The sequence below is a fragment of the Panulirus ornatus genome, chromosome 1, assembly GCF_036320965.1.
Source record: "Panulirus ornatus isolate Po-2019 chromosome 1, ASM3632096v1, whole genome shotgun sequence".
NCBI lineage: Eukaryota > Metazoa > Arthropoda > Malacostraca > Decapoda > Palinuridae > Panulirus > Panulirus ornatus.
The window spans coordinates 30,068,865-30,087,944 of record NC_092224.1 but is presented as its reverse complement, the minus strand read 5'-3'; the positions used below and the strand labels follow the sequence as shown (position 1 = coordinate 30,087,944).

Here is a 19,080-nt window from a genome sequence, read left to right as displayed (position 1 = left end):
CCACACCACAACCCCCACTGGAGGGTCACTACTATGTATGTTCCATGGCAACGTCAGTAGCTTTTATGTCTTCCAGTGTTGGCAGTACCACGTATGGCTTCTGGCCCTACGTGGGTGCTTGACAACCCTGGAAGACGTATAAGTTTATGGACGCCATGAGGGGGGGAACTGTTAATGCATGGGTGATCCTTTTCTCTGGAGAATACGACACCTTGATCTTCCTCACACATCAAAGAGGCTGGCTGGTCATTATGATTTGTACGTAATGGAGACCATCTTCCTCGGCACAAGCAGTCGAGTTCAATTCTTTATCTTTTATTTATTTTTTTGTACGATCATCTTACCACACTCGACTCAGTCCATTCCACGTAGGTAATACAGTACCACCTGGAACATGGCTGATACAGTACCAGCTGGAGCCTGGGTAATACAGTACTTCTGGAAGCTAGGGTCTGTGAATAAGCCTCCCACCTTGAGCTGGCTTGCCCCACAACTTAGTCGCGCTTGAGGCAGCTGAGGTGTGTGAAGTGGCTTGGCCCTGGAACCTGGCTCCCTGCTGCTGCCTCCTTCATCTGCCGTCCCTGTAAATGTTGTCTTCCTCCAATCTATGCCTTCCCTTGGCCTTGCCTCTCCCATAGACCTTACCTCTCTTACATTGCCCTCCCTTGATCTTTCTTCATGTTGAACGACAATCCCTTCAAGAGTTTAGTCTCCCACTTCGAGCCTCCCTTCTCTATCGTCCGGTGAGTGGGTGGGTCGCCTCCGCCAGACGCCACCGTCCCAGCCGCCCTCACCCCCAGTAGCCTGGGGCAGCCACTCCATCTCGGACTCCGTGTCGGTGTTTGCCGTTATCACAGTCTGGATCACCGGCCAGGCTCACATCCTGTGAGCGTTGTGGCCTCTAGCCACAGAGGTCAACAATGGGTATTTCTCAGACCCTTAGTGGCTGCCCAATTTATCATACCAGTCGTTACAAAGTTGGCTCATTACATAAGCTTCGTTTTTTTTTTTTTTTTTTTTACCAAATACTCATCAGCAACGTACAGGAAGTGGATACAGTGTGCCAGTTTCTGTATCTTATTGTAAACATTGATGTGGTTTGTTATCTCTGGCAGGGGTTGTTCGCCTCTGTATCTAAAAGGCTTCATTTTCTCACAAACGGAGCCGTAGCTTGTGACGATGTTTCTGACCACATACATTGATCATACCCGGTTATGATCGCCATTCATATGTTTTACTTAACGCGTTTTTTTTTTTTTTTTTGCGATAGAAGATGGATCTTGCCAGCGCCTCTCTACATTCGTCTACTTGCTTCAGGTCCATATCTTATTTCTCTCTATTGATGTCCAGGTTTTAGATTCCTTCATCTTGTGCATGTTTGGTTAGGACCTCGCCTTAACCCCCGTGAGGAGGAACTACCAGCGATAGCAACTCTCACGGCCAGGGCCCCTCACTGTTAGCAGGACCAGCGGGCCCGTCTGGCCTCGCTTAACCCAGCCTATCCTGACCTAGGCTCTTCTCCTCACCACCCACTGGGTTAGGGCCACAGCTGAGGCATCCAGATGTGGGCTTCCCCCCCGGTCTGGGAACGGTCGCAGACGCAGCACAGTGTGGAGGGAACGATAAGTTTTTGGATCATATATTAGGTCCAGGTGACGAAGATGGACCTGAGGGAGGTGCTGTATGGCCGAGTAAGGCCTTATAGGTGTAGGTGCTACAAAAATGAATGTGGTAAAATGCTCCAGAAATTCACTTCGCTGGCGATCGAATGCGCGAGCAATATTATATGTTACATTTTGAGGGTTGTTGATAACTCTGGAATTATTTTTAACTAGCTTTGCAAAAAAAAACTACATAAATACATTAACTTTAATGGACGGTAGACCGACCAAATATAGAAAAAAAAAAAAACTCCTTTTGTATTGTCACGAAATGTGTTTTTATTTTGTGAATTCATTACAAAGTTTCAGGTGTGTGTTACATAATACATTGGTGAAGGTGAGATATATTATCATGTTGCTGTACCCATGCTGGGGTTACTGTACCAGCAGCAGGCTCTCTCTCTCTCTCTCTCTCTCTCTCTCTCTCTCTCTCTCTCTCTCTCTCTCTCTCTCTCTCTCTCCACCTAGAAGACGTCAGCCAGTCAGGTCTTGAGACGTGACGGCACAGGAGAGTACTGTAATCAGTACTACTGCTGTAGGGGACCTAGCACTGTAGCCCAGCTCCCTGGAGAGGTGAAGCGTCGGCTTCATACATACATAAGGAAGAACAAACATTTAGGTGTAAAGGGTTTTAGAATTGGCATTAATTCTATTTCTTTTGAGTAATAAGTTGTTTTTTCTTTCTTCTTTTAATGGAATTGTAGAATAGCGTATTTTTGTTCTTTTTTTACTGTTTTTCCTGGAAAGGGTAAGGAAATGTCATATTTTTTTGCCTTTAAGCCAAAAAATAGAAATCTTTTTCCTCGTAAATGAGAGAGAAAATCGAAGTGTGACCGAGAGAAAACGAAGAAAGAAAACGAGGTATGTTTATACCAGACGAAGTCAGAAAATTAATTGGCTTCCTTTGAGCAGGAGATGGAAGCCATTGTCTTGCCCATAACAGGCAGTGGTGAGAGAGGTGGCTCTCACTTATTTCGGCTGCAGGAGTTCACCCCTGTGTCAAGTTGGTCTTGTCGTGTTTTTCTTCTCCAAAATTATATATACAGGTACATCAGTGTAGTGGTCCAGCGTGAGGTGTATTGCTTCACCGTTTTCTTTGAGCCACTTGGAGGAGTGACCACTTGGTAGCTGTAGGAGTGACCACTTGGTACCACTAGGAGTGACCACTTGGTACCACTAGGAGTGACCACTTGGTACTACTAGGAGTGACCACTTGGTACTACTAGGAGTGACCACTTGGTACCACTAGGAGTGACCACTTGGTACCACTAGGAGTGACCACTTGGTACCACTAGGAGTGACCACTTGGTACCACTAGGAGTGACCACTTGGTACTACTAGGAGTGACCACTTGGTACCACTAAGAGTGACCACTTGGTACCACTAGGAGTGACCACTTGGTACCACTAGGAGTGACCACTTGTACCACTAGGAGTGACCACTTGGTACCACTAGGAGTGACCACTTGGTACCTGTAGGAGTGACCACTTGGTACCACTAGGATTGACCACTTGGTACCACTAGGAGTGACCACTTGGTACCACTAGGAGTGACCACTTGGTACCACTAGGAGTGACCACTTGGTACCACTAGGAGTGACCACTTGGTACCACTAGGAGTGACCACTTGGTACCTGTAGGAGTGACCACTTGGTACCTGTAGGAGTGACCACTTGGTACCTGTAGGAGTGACCACTTGGTACCACTAGGAGTGACCACTTGGTACCACTAGGAGTGACCACTTGGTACCTGTAGGAGTGACCACTTGGTAACTGTAGGAGTGACCACTTGGTACCACTAGGAGTGACCACTTGGTACCACTAGGAGTGACCACTTGGTACCACTAGGAGTGACCACTTGGTACCTGTAGGAGTGACCACTTGGTAACTGTAGGAGTGACCACTTGGTACCACTAGGAGTGACCACTTGGTACCACTAGGAGTGACCACTTGGTACCACTAGGAGTGACCCACTTGGTACCACTAGGAGTGACCCACTTGGTACCACTAGGAGTGACCCACTTGGTACCACTAGGAGTGACCACTTGTACCACTAGGAGTGACCACTTGTACCACTAGGAGTGACCACTTGGTGCCTCTTGGAGTGACCACCATTATTACTGACATCTTTTTTGTTTATAGATATCAGACTAAACGTTGTTATGAATAAAGGTAATGATTTTGTGAATTGCTCGGTCGTTTAGGTCAAGGGTCACTCATTAGGGTGATCTAGGTCAGGGATCATACTCATTAGGGTGATCTAGGTCAGGGATCATACTCATTAGGGTGATCTAGGTCAGGGAACACAGTGAACAGTTCAGTGTTTCTCTCTCTGGCCGCCAGATGACTCCTGGCGTGATGATGCTCACTCGGGTCATTCAGGTGTCGAGTCTGAGGTTCGGTTTCAGCTTCGTGTGTCATGTGACTCTTGTACCGGAGCAAGGTTCATTGAGTCCGCTTGGTTGCCATGACGAAGGGTCGATATCGGCAGGAGTAAGTAACCTTAAACCATCTTGTGTATGTTGTCTCCCTCAGGCAGCAAGGACGGTGCTGTTCATTTGGTCCTCTGGTCGGCCTTGCGAGGTAAAGGTTCAGACTCCACGTTCGAAGCCGAGGTAAAGGTTCAGACTCCACGTTCGAAGCCGAGGTAAAGGTTCAGACTCCACGTTCGAGCACACACACACACACTTTCAAACCTGGTGTGTGATGCATCTCACCCCAAGGGTCAAGTGAAAGACGTAGAGCAACATGCCTACGGATCGTTACGTCATGCCCTGGGGTCGTACCGTCGTGCTTAGGGAGTCGTACCGTCGTGCTTAGGGAGTCGTACCGTCGTGCTTATGGGGTCGTACCGTCTTGCGTATGGTGTTAGAGGGTTTAGTATAATTATTGCATTTTTTTTTCTTGAAAAAATGGTAGTTGGTGTATATAATTATTGCATTTAAGTCCTGAACAAATAGTAGTTGGTGTAGGCATATGATGCCTTTAAGTCCTGAACAAATGGTAGTTGGTGTAGGCATATGATGCATTTAGTGTTGTCCCAAATGACAGACTGACTCTTGTAGATGTTTCAGTGTCTTGGGAGGATCAGTGGCTGCTGCTGCTGCTGTTGTTGTGGTCTCGCAAGGCTGCCAGAGTGATGATAGCTGCTGTTCCCTTGCTGGAAAATGGGTTTTGTTACGTCTTTGGAAAAGAGGGAGTTTGTGTGCCGTCTTGTTTTCATATAGTGTGTGTGTGTGTGTGTGTGTGTGTGTGATTTCGTATTTTTTACTATACGGGAAGGGAGTTTTACACCCGTGGGGGAGGCCACCATCTCTTGAACGTTCTCCATTACCAAATATACTTTTAAACTTTTGTGTGTGATTTAAATCCTTTTCATTATCAGCCAAGAGCGTGCTGTATTCTAACAAGATTAGCTTTTAGAGCAAGGGTTCTGCCTGCAGTCGTGCTCAAGGTTCGTGCCACGTCCTGCTTAAGGGTCGTGTCGCGTCGTGCTCAAGGGTCATCCCGCGTCGTGCTCAAAGGCCGTGCCGTCGTGTTCAAGGATCGTGTAGCGCCGTGCTCAAGGGTCGTGCCACGTCGTGCTCAAGGGTCATCCCGCGTCGTGCTCAAAGGCCGTGCCGTCGTGTTCAAGGATGGTGCAGCGCCGTGCTCAAGGGTCGTGCCACGTCGTGCTCAAGGGTCGTGCCACGTCGTGCTCAAGAGTTTAAAACTTCGTCAGTTTCAATTAACTTATGCAAATTCGTCTGCAGTACCGAATTTTTTTCTCTCTCTCCACAGTACAGGTTTTCAGTGCACTTGTTTAAACCATTATTTATTTGACGAGTATGTTATTTAGCCTATTAGTCGGCACTGATGGGTCAAAGGCTATTGTTCCGACTGGTTTATTTCATTTGTTTTAACTTTGTCTGATTTATGGACTATAGAGGTGAAGCATTTTACAAATGGCGAAATTCATGCTAGTATTATTAGATTCTCATGAGCAAAAACATCCAAGTCCACCATACCAGTCGCCATCTTAAACCTCACTTAACCTCTGACCTCGGTTCCCTGACCCCCCCAGCCCAGACGTTGCGGTAAGGGAAAGAAATAATGTCGACTGTAAACCATTCGGCAAAATAACGTTTGACCCACTGAGGGCGACTAGTTGGTAACGCATCCTCTACGGGGGGGGATACAAGGTAATGGTTTAGTGATGGTTTCTCTGCCTCCTTGAGAACAAGGTAATGGTTTAGTGATGGTTTCTCTGCCTCCTTGAGAATGTAGTATGTTCTCATTACTTGCAATGCAGTTCTGTTGAGAAGTATATGTTAATATTAGTGTGAGCAAATGTGGCCTTTATTGTCCTTTCCTAGCGCTACCTCGCGCGTGCGCTGGAAGGAGGGGTGCTGTTTCATGTGTGGCGGGGTGGCGACGAGAATGGATGAAGGCAGCAAGAATGAATATGTACATGTGTATATATGTTTATGTCTGTGTATGTATATGTATGTATACGTTCAAATGTATAGGTATGTATGTGTGCGTGTATGGGCGTTTATGTGTATGCATGTGTATGTGGGTGTCTTGGGCCATTCTTTCGTCTGTTTCCTTGTGCTACCTCGGTAACGCGGGAGACAGCGACCAAGTATAATAAAAAAGTAGAATATATATATATATATATATATATATATATATATATATATATATATATATATATATATATATATAGTGGTTTCCTTGTTTTGTAATTCTCATATAGATGGAACTCGGCCGCCATGTCTGACGTCAAACTCCCCCGTTGTCGTCCAGTCGCTAGTGATAAAATTATTGTAAACCTAAAGGCGATGCGCTGCAGACGCTTGCGCCATCTGTCGCCGGGGCGAGCGTATTAGTGCGTTCGTATGCGTGGTGCTCGAAAGTCTCGAATCGCCTGGCGTTTAATTGGGCGGCCTTTTTTTTTTTTTCGAAGTCTGGTTGGCGACTCAAGGTAGTTGGAAGCCAGTGTTTGTGTACTGGTGACCGTGGATGGACGGGTGGACACCCCAGACGTTTGGGTATGGCAGGTAAGAAGCCATCGTCACACACTTTGCTCTCTGTCTTACGGACGAGAAAAATAAACATTTACCATGGAAGTCGTGTGTAAAAAAAAAAGAGAACTCTATGTGAAATGTCAAGGTATGAATAGTTGGCATACTAGTTGACATTGTGGTGGATGAATTCGATCGAGTTTCTTCTAGCTAGTTGAGGACTTTGTAAAAAGGAGAAAGTTGAATCAATCGACATGTTAAGAATGGTCATCATTTCACGTGTAATGTGTATCTAAAATGTCTCGATTGTGATGACCAGTGGAGGAGAATCCCACCGAGTTAACGGTCAATATCGAGGTAGTTGGCGTGGGCGAGTTGTCAGTATGTGTTTAACTTTCAATTATAAACAAGGCCACTTTGAACGTATACCGTGATGATCAAAGATAATGTATATGATAAAGCTCTTATACAGGTAAGGAAGTGTCTCTAAAGTTAGAATCTATCTAACTGGCACGTAGGAAGATCATGATTAAAGAAGAAAAAAGATAAAAGCATAAACTGAGGTGGTAAATGTGACATTCTCATTCAGCTGGCTGCTTGCCTGCCGCTGCAGCGTCATAATAATGCTATAATGATACTTGATGGTCCACACCAGTTTACTTGCCCAGTTTTTGCTGACTGACGTAATGGGCTGCAGTAACTATTAGCTGCCTTACTCACCACCAACATTCTTAAGCTTATGTCGGTCGACCCTAGCTTTTGTTAAAGCAATTGACTTGGGCAGACTTGTAATTTTTTTTTTAGATGATTAACGCAATTGACTCCAAAAGTATGTTACTCAATTAGTAAGGCCGGGATGGTACGACGGTACAATCCAGTGATTGACGGTACGACTCGATCACGACCATATGACTCCTGAGCACGATATTACGACCCTGGAATATAAATGGCTCGTTCTTTCAGGTGGTCCGTTAAGGATCAACTCGTGCCATTAGACACAGATCCCGTGACTAGCGATTATTTCGTAGTCTTTAAAAAATGTTTCATTTATATATATATATATATTGGAGGTGGAAAGATGGAGTGTAAAAGATTTTGTGTGATCGGGGCCTGAACATGCAGGAGGGTGAAAGGAGGGCAAGGAATAGAGTGAATTGGAGCGATGTGGTATACCGGGGTTGACGTGCTGTCAGTGGATTGAATCAAGGCATGTGAAGCGTCTGGGGTAAACCATGGAAAGCTGTGTAGGTACGTATATTTGCGTGTGTGGACGTATGTATATACATGTGTATGGGGGTGGGTTGGGCCATTTCTTTCGTCTGTTTCCTTGCGCTACCTCGCAAACGCGGGAGACAGCGACAAAAAAAAAATATATATATATATATATATATATATATATATATATATATATATATATATATATATATATATATATATATATATGTTTTCGACCTGTAGCGACTCCTCTGAATCACGTCAACCATGATTACATCAACAGAGTTTGATCCCGTAGCCACATTCGTGACCGTGCGTATATACCCGTCTTGATCCTTCGTTAAATCACGAGTTATTTTAAACGAGAGGTGGTGATGAGGCTCAAGGTCGTTGTTCTTAAGGTCAAACATGAGTTGAACGGCGACTCGATATGCTCTTGAGTTGAATTATGTTCGTGTTCTTTTGGATTTATGTTGAATCGGATTTGTTAGAGCATTAGGTGTTGTTTATCTTGCTGGTATAAACTTTCTAGTCACCTTGTGTGTGTTTGTGTGTGTGTGTGTGTAGCCACATTAAGGGGTTTCTCTTTCCGTTGTTGACTTTAGCAAGCGAAAAGCATTACAGCTCACGTAATTGCTTTTCCCGGTTGCACATGGCGGATTCGAATTGACTTGTGGAACGAGAGAGAGTTCAGTGAAGGAAGGTATGATTGATGTGATTGGCTCGATGTACCAGGGCATGTTAGATAATGTTAACTCTGTGATTTTTTACCTCATGTATAAGCTCTTAGGAAAGAAGTGAACGTGTTATGTACAGAAATGTAAACTTTGAACGTGTTCGCCCTGTACGAATGGATACATAAGCGATATCTCCTCTGAGAAAGGAGAGATATTAATCTGGTCGCAGTTTCGATGTGATTTATGTCTGTACCATGGTAATTTGAATGCATCCCAAGGCTTTGTATTGTATACAACTATAGTAATCACAGCATATGTAACTTGGACACAGTAACTCCAAGCATACAGCATTTGTTTACGTGTCACTTAAGACATATGATCAACATGTATTTACAGCCACATCATATTTAACAAAAACTAACAGGTTTATTGTTCGCTACCTCAGTGAAAATAGATTATTATATTGTTACCATAATAACTTGTTTAGTAGACGTGTAGTTGTTTTGTTGAGTGTCTGCTTTCCATGTTCTACTTTTTAGAAAAGAGTTGAAGTCCTTAGCAACGATTGACGAGATTCCGCTTTCCCCTGCCACCTGTATGTGTGTTGTTGACACAGTCTGGTGACTGGGTGATGTAGGAGTGCATTGTGGGAGTTGTGGTAGAGGAGCGGGCGCCGTGAAGCCCATCGCTGGAGTCCTCAGGTGGCGATAGGCTTGTTCGCTGGTCGCTTTACTCGCCAACAACTTAAGACGTCCAGGTGGTTGAACTCCCTCGACCGGAGTTTATGTTACGACTCTTGAGCACGACGGTACTAACCCCTGCTTATGATGGCCTGGCATTTTACGGGTCAGGTCAAAAATCCCAGGCCATGATACTCACGTGGATCGTGCTGTCGTGCTCTGGGGTCGTAACGTAATGTTCTAGGATCGTACCTTGTGATGGAGAGTCATGGGTCACGGCCTTATACTCAACCCGTGAGGAGCATCATCATCACAGTATTGGAAAAACACTCTTCTGTGGAAACTGGAATTAGCCTAACTTAAACCACGGGCGGTCGCAACGCACAGACATACAAACATTTTTCGTTGCTCCATCAGCTGCCGAAGGATCGGTACTGGAGGAGCATATCATATCCAAGTTAAGACTTTTCGTTTTCTGTATTTCCAAGTGCAGCAGCTTTCACAGGGGTGAGATGATCCTCCTGTCACCTTCCTCTAAGGGAAGGTTCACACCGCGCGCGGGCTATCGACCTCACGAAACTTGATCGGAGTTTTGAAACCCCTCAGCCGTGGATGTCGAACTCGTGTCGACGTGTTTGCGAGATGAGTGAGCTTATAAACACTCTGCGTCTTACCTTACTGTCTGGTTGATTGAATAATAAGTGTACAACCAGCAGCAGCAGCAGCAGCAGCTTGTTTAACCCTCAAAAGTAAAGCGATAACTTAAAAAAACGAAAGCGTTTTCCAATATGCTTCGAGGCCCTTCCCCAGTTTTGTCGGAGGTTTATACCGTGTATACTGCTTCTCGTAGCCATTCATAAAGATCGGAATCGTGTCTTAAAGGTAACTAACGGCTGACCTAGAAGAAGACCTTAGATTAATAACGATAATGATAATAATAATGATAATCATAGTTTTTTTAAGCGTAAATGATGTTAATAACGTATCCTTTGGAGATTTTTTATTGGGAAATTAATGCTTGTGGGAGAGCAAGCGATCCCGTCAACATAATGATATATTCTTGGGAGTAATACGTGTGAAGATCTTAGTTTCTCCCTGAGGAGTGGTGTTCTATTGGCTGTGTGGGAGGCTAGCTCATATGAACCTGGGGTACGTCGTGAGTGACGGTTCACTCGTAATGGCAAGTGGATGGCGAGTGTTGTGAGTTTACTGCCCCGGTTGTGTACATTGAGAGAGTTTGGGGGAAGCGTTTGACCGTTGGCAACAGGAGGCAACAGACGAACGGAACTGAGTGGCTTCCGGTTAAGCCAGAGTTACTCTTGAGTGAAAGAAACGTAATGCAATCCCAGTGTACTGTCCGTTGAATGAGGAAAGCACTGTGGAAAGTTTCGAATGGATTTAGACATTTAGGAGCGATGGTCGTTTAAGGATGGTAGTGGTGAGGGAGAGGCTGATGCCGAGTGGGAGGGAGTGCAAGAGTTAGAAGGGAAGGGTTGACATTAGCGTCCTTCTTAATGGAGAGTGTGTGGGGCTGAGGTCTGCTGTGGGAGGGGATTTTTACCAGTGGCTCAAGGTCGACACTGTGGATGTTTACTTCTGGAGCACGACCCTCGGGTATGATGACTTGGTCATTGACCTAATCCTTCAGGGCCAGGTTGAAAAGCTAAACGACCATCTTACCCCAAGGAACGAAACCGTTATTCATAGGGGTCCAACGGGTAAAGTTTGTGAAGCAAAGAATGAGAGAAGTAAAGACTGAATGACCTTCAGAATATATGTATTGGGTAGATAGCGGAAGAATAATGAAGTAGAAGAAGCATGTATGGAAAAGTTGTCGTATATTAAAGCAGCCAGGATTGAAATGTCTGTTGATGGTAGACATGATGGATGGCGAGTAGCAACAACATTGTCGCAAGGATGGAGGAGATTTGGGACGGATCGTGAAGCAGATGGATTGGCCTGGTGGACAGGCTGCTGTCTCAAGGTATGTGGTTGGCGCCATCCGAGGCGAAGGTCAGGTGTGGGGAGAGAGGTATTGTCAGTGACGCTGTAATGGGATACCAGAGGACTAGTTTTTTCTAAAAGATGCATATGGCTTGGAGTGTCGCCTGACTTTCTACTTACAGCCTTATTCACTCTGCGGTATTGTATATGTTTTATAATTGAATCTTGTGCTTCAGTTTCACCTGTAATGCATCATAGGATAGACGTTCATTAGGCTGATAAACCTTATTTTGGTGTATTTGTTGGCTTCACAATGCTGATGTAGGCGAGTTGGTGTGAGCGTGGGTGTTGTGTCGTGTGGAGGAGCGCAGGCTGCTGCTGCCATCTAGCGACGGATGGTGACACTACTTGCTGGAGTGCGAATGGTGAAGGCCTTGCTGGTGTCTCTTCCTCTTGAAAAACCGTAGCTAGATTAGCGTACCACGAAGTAAACCGTAGACAGACTACGACGAATTCATCCCTAAGTACGTCAGTTTCAGTAATTGTACTGGAGTGAAATTTTTTATACTGAACCTTTTTTTTTCTTTTTTTGCTCCATTGTTTTGCTCGTTCTTACGTTCTTACGGTATGACGTTTGAGCACGATAGTACAACCCCCTTGAACACGACGGAACTACATCTTGAACACATGATGATGCGACCCCCATAAGCACGACTGTGCGACATCTTGAAGACATTACGAACCCCGTGAGTCCGACGCGACGGTACGATCCCTTGAGCACGAAGGTACGGCCCTTGCTGTCGCATTGTGTCGTGGTGAAGGATTTCTTCATCGTGCTCAAGGACGCACGGCTACGACTCAGAATATAGGACTACGACACAACAAGGCGACTACGTCGTAGTTGTAACGACGGGGATAAGGTGACGTAAGACATGAACGGAGCGACTGGCGACGTAGTGGTGTTCATGTCGCAGTGCATACGAGTAAGGAGGTCATGTCAGGTGGTTATATTACGCAGTTGAGATTTTCAGGTCATGCCGTAGACTTCCGAGTGAGCTGTCATGTTTGAACGATGCGAGTCGTCATGTCATGTAGCACTGCAAGTGAGCTGACATGTCAAGCGGGTACCGGGAAGGTGAACTGTCATGTCTTTAGGTGAATTTTGGACGTTATCAGTCATTTCAGTCAGTTTACCATACACATCATGTCATGTCTGTGGGATGCGGACGCATAAACCCCCTCACTTTACAGTCGTAAAAAGCAGATGTCATGCAGATGACGACCCGTCTCGTCACGTAACCACGACACAGTTGCCAGACTTTTAAGAGATTAATGTATTAGATAAGTGGAGATGAAACTTAAGAACGAGAGTTTTTGTGAAAGTGGAAAGCCCGTATGCTTTAAAATGGGTCAGGTCTTAGCTCTTAAATCAAAGACATAATTTAAAGAGTTTCCAGAGGTAAAGAGTTTCCAGAGTTTAGCCGCGTAGGGAAAGAAACTAACGTCACTGTGAGGCGGAACGCTTTAAAGTTGCCAACGGGCCACACACTGATCCCGTGAGGCCTGAGGAGTATAAGGCTGGCAGGATGGTTCGCGCAGGGAGGGAGGTTCGCTCTCTCGGCCGTGTACCTATGAATAAAGCAAGGGATTTACATCCCTTGTATCCCTGAGCCGGGACCACAAGGGTGACATACAACCTCCGTCGCTGCCTGCAGGGCACTGAGGCCCCACTGGTGTGTCGGCATATATATGTCGCATTGTCGCTCCCCTGGAGGACTGACCCGGTGCTTCTCTCATGCACGCGTATTGTTGTGGTTTCTTTCATACACCCGTATTGTTGTGGTTTCTTTCCTACATGCGTATTGTTGTGGTTTCTTTCATTCACGCTTATTGTTGTGGTTTCTTTAATACACGCGTATTGATGTGGTTTCTTTTGTACACGCGTATTGACGTAGTTTCTTTAACACATGCGTAGTGTGGTTTCTTTCATACATGCATATTGTGGTTTCGTTTCATACACACTTATCGTAGAGGGTTTTCTCGTACATAGGTAGTGCAGTGGTTTCTTTCGTTCACGCTTAGAGGTTTCTTTCACAAGTGCGTGTTGTTGAGGTTTCTTTCATACGTGCGTGTTGTTCAGGTATTTTCATGCGTGCGTATTGTTGAGGTTTCTTTCGTGCATGCATGTTGTCTTTTTTTGTACACGTATTTTTGTTGTGGTCCATCCGGGCCCTTTCAGTGTACCACCTTTGTTAAAGCAAGTCCTTAGTGGCCGTGTGTATCTCCACATCCACAGATACTATAGCGAAGTCTCTCTCTCTCTCTCTCTCTCTCTCTCTCTCTCTCTCTCTCTCTCTCTCTCTCTCTCTCTCTCTCTCTCCGAGTACTTATTTACACACGTTCCTGACACACCTCCATCCTTACCGCACCACCATCTACCACTAACACCCTCCCCTACCACCACAACTTGGCCCTACCACCACCACTACTACCACCTGCCACCACTGCCACCGCCTTCTTTCCTAACACTGCCCTTACTCCCATGGTTTCCATGGTGTAGTTCCCCTCAGTCGGGGCTGTTGAGGAGACGTCCACCTCCCCTCTGCTTCTGGAGAACCAATTAATTTGACGCTTTCAGGTGGCGGAGACGACCCACTGTGTCGACTGCTCTGTAAGTTTGAAAGTCGTCGGTATGATGGCTCCCATCTGCCCTGACGCCCTAACGAAGTTACGTCAAATGTGAGAGCATCATGCGCACACTGGTGCCGCGCATGACCTGATCTTCTAGAGGCGGGGAGCTGGAACATCTGCCTCTTAAGGTGACTTGAATTATAGAGGATGTTGTTGCCCATCTGAACTGGAAGCCTCACTGACCAAACCCTCTCAGTTGAGGTCTTCACACCCGAGGCCCGTCACTCTTCTCCCAGGAACGTGTTTGACTTGATACCTCACCGACCTTCTGCCATCACCTTCCTCACGAGTCCCTGTGATCGTAATGGCGACAGTCATAGTTGAATTATGTTTAAAATTCATCTACCGATAGGTAGGGTACTACATAAACTTAAATCATCCTCGGACGTGCGAAGTAAGCCGTTGACCTAAAACCATTCCCTCCGTCCAACCCTTATCCCAAGTATACCGGGCCCTGACCTCCACTTTCTGACCCAGCCCTGTAAAACCACTTTGCCATGGGAGCCAAGTGGCCGTAAATCCTCTCAGCACCCCGAGTAAATCCTATGATTTAATCCCCTCTGCCCCTCCGCCCTCCACGCACGCCCCTAAAGACTTTTACCACGTTTGGAAACTAACGAGATCTAGGTCATGACGTGTATGGTCTGGTCACTACGTTGACCCGAGTGAACCATACAAGTCGTCTTCGATGACGCTGGCTGCCTGAGGGAACGCGCATAGCCACCAGGCATTTTTATCTTGCCGGAGACATGAGATGGTTTGAGGTGGGAAACATGTAGCGGAAGGCGTACACCAGATTGGACCGTAGATGGTGGGTTCTGATGGACACTTGGTGGGAGGATTACGGTAGAACTCGAGTTGTCATTAGGAGTGGCACCCTTACCGGCACCAAGGGCCACAACACCATCACAATTACCACCACCTGGTGGGGCCACAGCATCATCACCCCCTGCACCCAGTAAGACAGACCTCAACAGGCTTAATGTCATATGACGAGAAATATCTCAATGAAGCACCGGAGGTGTGCGTGTGTGTGTGTGTAACCTTAACCTCTTGCCTTCAGCAGTAGGCACGAGTCTCCTCCATCATTACAGACAACGTTAAAGAAGAGGTATCCCTCCTGCAGCAGTACCCTGCTGGACGCATCTCTCGCACCTCCATCTCTCCTTTAACGGAGAACCGGTTCATGGGTTAAATTTAACATCGATGGAGGTAAAAGCAGAGTTCGAAGACTCTGACGGACTGCGACTGTTTCACTCGGTGATTCGTATTTCGTCCAGGGAACAGTCTCGACTCATTGCTGCTTCATGGTCGTGTGCGCGTTGAAGCTTCGGGACACGACCCGCTGTCTGAAGCCGTGATTTGATGGTTAAACCCCTTTGAGCACGACGATGACGGTACGACCCCTGGGCATGCTGGCGTGACTTATGACCTGACCTTTCTGATGTGTTGGGAGACGTCAAGCAGTCATGCTCACGGGACGTACCGTTATGCTCTGTGACCTTCCCCTCGTGTCATTGTGCTCAAGTGAGTTCAGAAGATCTTAAGAGTGATGTCTGGACATGTGTGTTGGTTGTGAACCCGACCTTTGTGGCAGGCGACCTCCGCTCTTGTTTCTATTCAACGGGAAGGGAATTGGCTTCACGTCCACCCATGCTTCTGGCCGGGGATTGTGTGGTGCTCCCGTAGTCTGATGCATTTGGCCTGGATTGAGGAGTTCCTCTGTGTAAATCGTCCGGCAGCAGCCATGCCGTTAACGGGTGAGAGAGAGGTCGTGCTTTGGAGTGCCGGGCCGAGTGGAAGGGTCTTAATACACCTGATCCTCCCTCCCAGCGCGGGGCTCTGTGGGGGGGCGCTTACCGTAAATGGGAATCATAGGTTGAGTAAATATTTCAATCCCTTCAGGAGGAGGGGCCAGCCCTTGACTGCGACGACCTGGCTTGGTGATACGACGCGTGAGGGTCAGGTCAAAGGCCAGGCCGCGTCGTGGTCGTGGGGGGAGGGGGAGGGGAGGGTCGTGCTGTCTTTCTCGAGGGGGTCGTGTCTTCATTCTCACGGGATCAAAAGTTTTAAGAGTTGGTTCCTCTCTCTCTCTCTCTCTCTCTCTCTCTCTCTCTCTCTCTCTCTCTCTCTCTACTTTTTATAAGTATAGAAGCTCGTCTCCGTCTTGAGAGTCTCACATGTGCGACAGTTCCTGGGAGCGCGGCGTGTCGTGCCGTGTGGCCCAGTCTGTCGGATCAGTCCGGCTGAGACGACGTGGCTCCTGTGTGTGTGTGTGTTTGTGTGTGTGTACGGCAGCCCTTTAACACACACACACACACACACACACACACACACCGAACCAAGAGGTTGGCAGAGATGTTGGCAGAAAAATATTTCACGTACAGAAAACGTTATCTTCTGCTTCTAAACATTTTTATTTGCTTTGATTATTATTATTATTATTATTATTATTATTATTATTATTATTATTGTTGTTGTTGTTGTTTGCAAAGTTGTTGGGTTAGGTCTGGCTAATTAATGTTATTGGTTTATTTAGTTTTATTTCTTAGTGGATTTTTTTCCCTTTCTGCTGCCTGAAAGTTCTAGTGTTTTCAAGCTCATTAACATGTCTAAAGGTTTGTTAATGTGTCAGTTAAGACATTTAGTGAAGTTTCCTTGTCACGCCTAACTTGTTTGACGAAGTTTAATTCAGCCACCAAAGACGTTTACTGAGGTTTAGTTCTCTCTTAATGTGTTTAGTGAGGTTTAGTTACAAATGATTGGCAATTGATGTATAATCCTTATTGAACCCCTTGAACACGACGGTACGACCCTTGAACACGACGGTACGACCCTTGAGCACGACGGTACGACCCTTGAACACGACGGTACGACCCTTGAACACGACGGTACGACCCTTGAGCACGACGGTACGACCCTTGTGCACGACGGTACGACCCTTGAGCACGACGGTACGACCCTTGAGCACGACGGTACGACCCTTGAGCACGACGGTTCGACCCTTGAGTAAGACGTTACGACTCTTCCCAAAAAAAAGCAGAACGTAAGAGGGTCACATGACAGGAGACCTTATGGTCCGTGAGGTGGCTATCTGCTGGAAGACAGCAGTTAGTGGCATCAGACCATAACTGTTTACAGACAGAGACAGTATAGTAAAGCAGAAGGCGCCTCCACACCCTCCTGGTATCCAGGCCGCCTTCAGAAGATAGATAAGAAGGTAATCCATGTCGTAGTTGGTAGATGTTGTACTACCGAGGGGAATTTCATCGTGAAATGTGAGTAAAAGTCTTTTTAATGTAACGATACAGCGGCGTTTCCCGGGGAACAGGCTCGTTACACAGGAAAAGAGGTTGTATCGTGGAGTAACAGGGAGTTAACAACGGCCTTTCTCTCCCCATGAAGTGTTTGTTTACTGGTAGTTGGTGGTATTGAAGTATTTGTGTCGCGTTGATATGAAGGGGTTGGTAGTCGTCACCATAAGACCGTCTGGGGAGGGGTAATTCATTCCATTGTTTTATATCCCTGGCTTGAGAAAGTGTTTTGTCGTTGTATAACTTTCTGCTGCCCTTTATAAATCTTACCGACCCATATTTATTATCGCTGGTTCTCTACGTAATCTGAAGAAAATATAATGAATGTGGCTCCTTAAACGATTTAGTGTTTGATGGCATCTGTTAGATCTCCTAATTTTAGAGAAGATAATTCTGTATTTCTAATCTCTTCAAAACATAAATATTTTAGCTCGAGCTATGGAATTAGTTCTGTTGCTCCTCTTCGTATACGTTTTAGTTTTCCTTCGTCTATGATAAAGTGAAGAGGAAGTTGAGGCTGTAAGAGGAAGAGGAGTAGGAGGAGGAGGCTTATGTAGGGGAAGATGTAGGGGAGGAGGGAGCTGTGAAGTGGAGGAGAGGACCGGGACGGAAGAAGAAGAAGGGGGGGGGGGCGTTGGTGGAGGTAGTAAGGGGGTATGTGGTTCACACCCGGTGACATACTAGACCGCGGCTCGACTCCGCCAGAACCCATTGTCCACTGTGATAAAGGATGACACTCTTTGGGCTTCGACCCCCGGAAGCATCATGTCTCCTGGGCCCCAGGAGTCCTGAGTACTGGAGAAAGACTGGAGGTGTCGCTTGGTTGTTACCTTGGGTTGATCTGGGCCACCGTTCCTCCTCCTCTTCCTCCTCCTCCTCCTCCTCCTCCTCCTCTTTTCCCCTCGGACACGTACGTCACGTCGGCCGGTGCGTAGTAAAAGACCCTGGCGGGGCGCGGGTGGGTGAGACAGACCCGAGCACCGCTGCCGGGTAGCGGCGGCTCGCGCGCGCCTTGTCATGTGTGAATCCCTGTTTATGGGCGGACGCCTCCGCCAGACGCGTGTCGTATTATGTGCCACCCGCCGGCCGGACCCCCACCGCTGGAGGTGGGGGCGGCCGGGAGCAGCAGGAGGGAGAGGGAGGAGAGGCAGTGAAAAAAGTAGGAGGGAGAGGCAGCGAGAGTCGGAGGAAGAAAGAAGAGCAGCTCAGTAAAGTTCGCTTGTAAACACTCTCCCCGAGCATGGCGGTACGACATTTGGGTATGATAGCCAGCCATCATACCCAAGGGTCGTATACTGCCGTGCTCGAGGGTCAGTGTTGTCGTGCACGAGGGTTGTACCGTCGTACTCAAGTGATTTCCCGCCTCAGTCACCGAAAAGACATTATACACACCTGATCACTTTGTATACAGGTGTAGGTCAGTATGGAGGCCTTCTTCAGTGGGGTCTGAGGACACACACACACACACGTATACGTACATGGCAAATGAAAATATGTAAATCGAAGAAATCCGTACCGAGAAATATTGTGGATTCGCTTATTGTTGTAGTGCTGTGTCTGTCTTAAATTTCGTTTTCATTTCTTTCTACCAGTTTTCTTTCATTTAGTGGAGTGGAGGTGGGGGTGGTCATACTGACTTCCAGAATGTAGGAATCTGTGAAAATTAAACTATTCTTTTAATGAATGTAAATACTAATTAGCGAATCTTTTTCAGGCTCAGATGACAAGGGAACCCATTTTTTATTTTTATCATTTGATGTCATGAAATAAAATTTCGTTTCAAAGTTTTATTTTCGTTCACTTTCTGATGAGTGTCTTTTATTTAGAAGAAAAAAAACACAGTTTTCGGAAATATGATTTAAAAAGAAATGAATAAAAGAAAATTGTAAGAGTC

General features: G+C 46.4%; 1 protein-coding gene across 4 annotated transcripts in view; it reads left to right on the top strand.

Moving 5' to 3' along the window:
- The window catches only part of mtd (TLD domain-containing protein mustard), a 756,074-nt gene that overhangs the window by 509,118 nt on the left and 227,876 nt on the right, over positions 1–19,080 (top strand). The gene's annotated exons all lie outside the window — the stretch shown is intronic.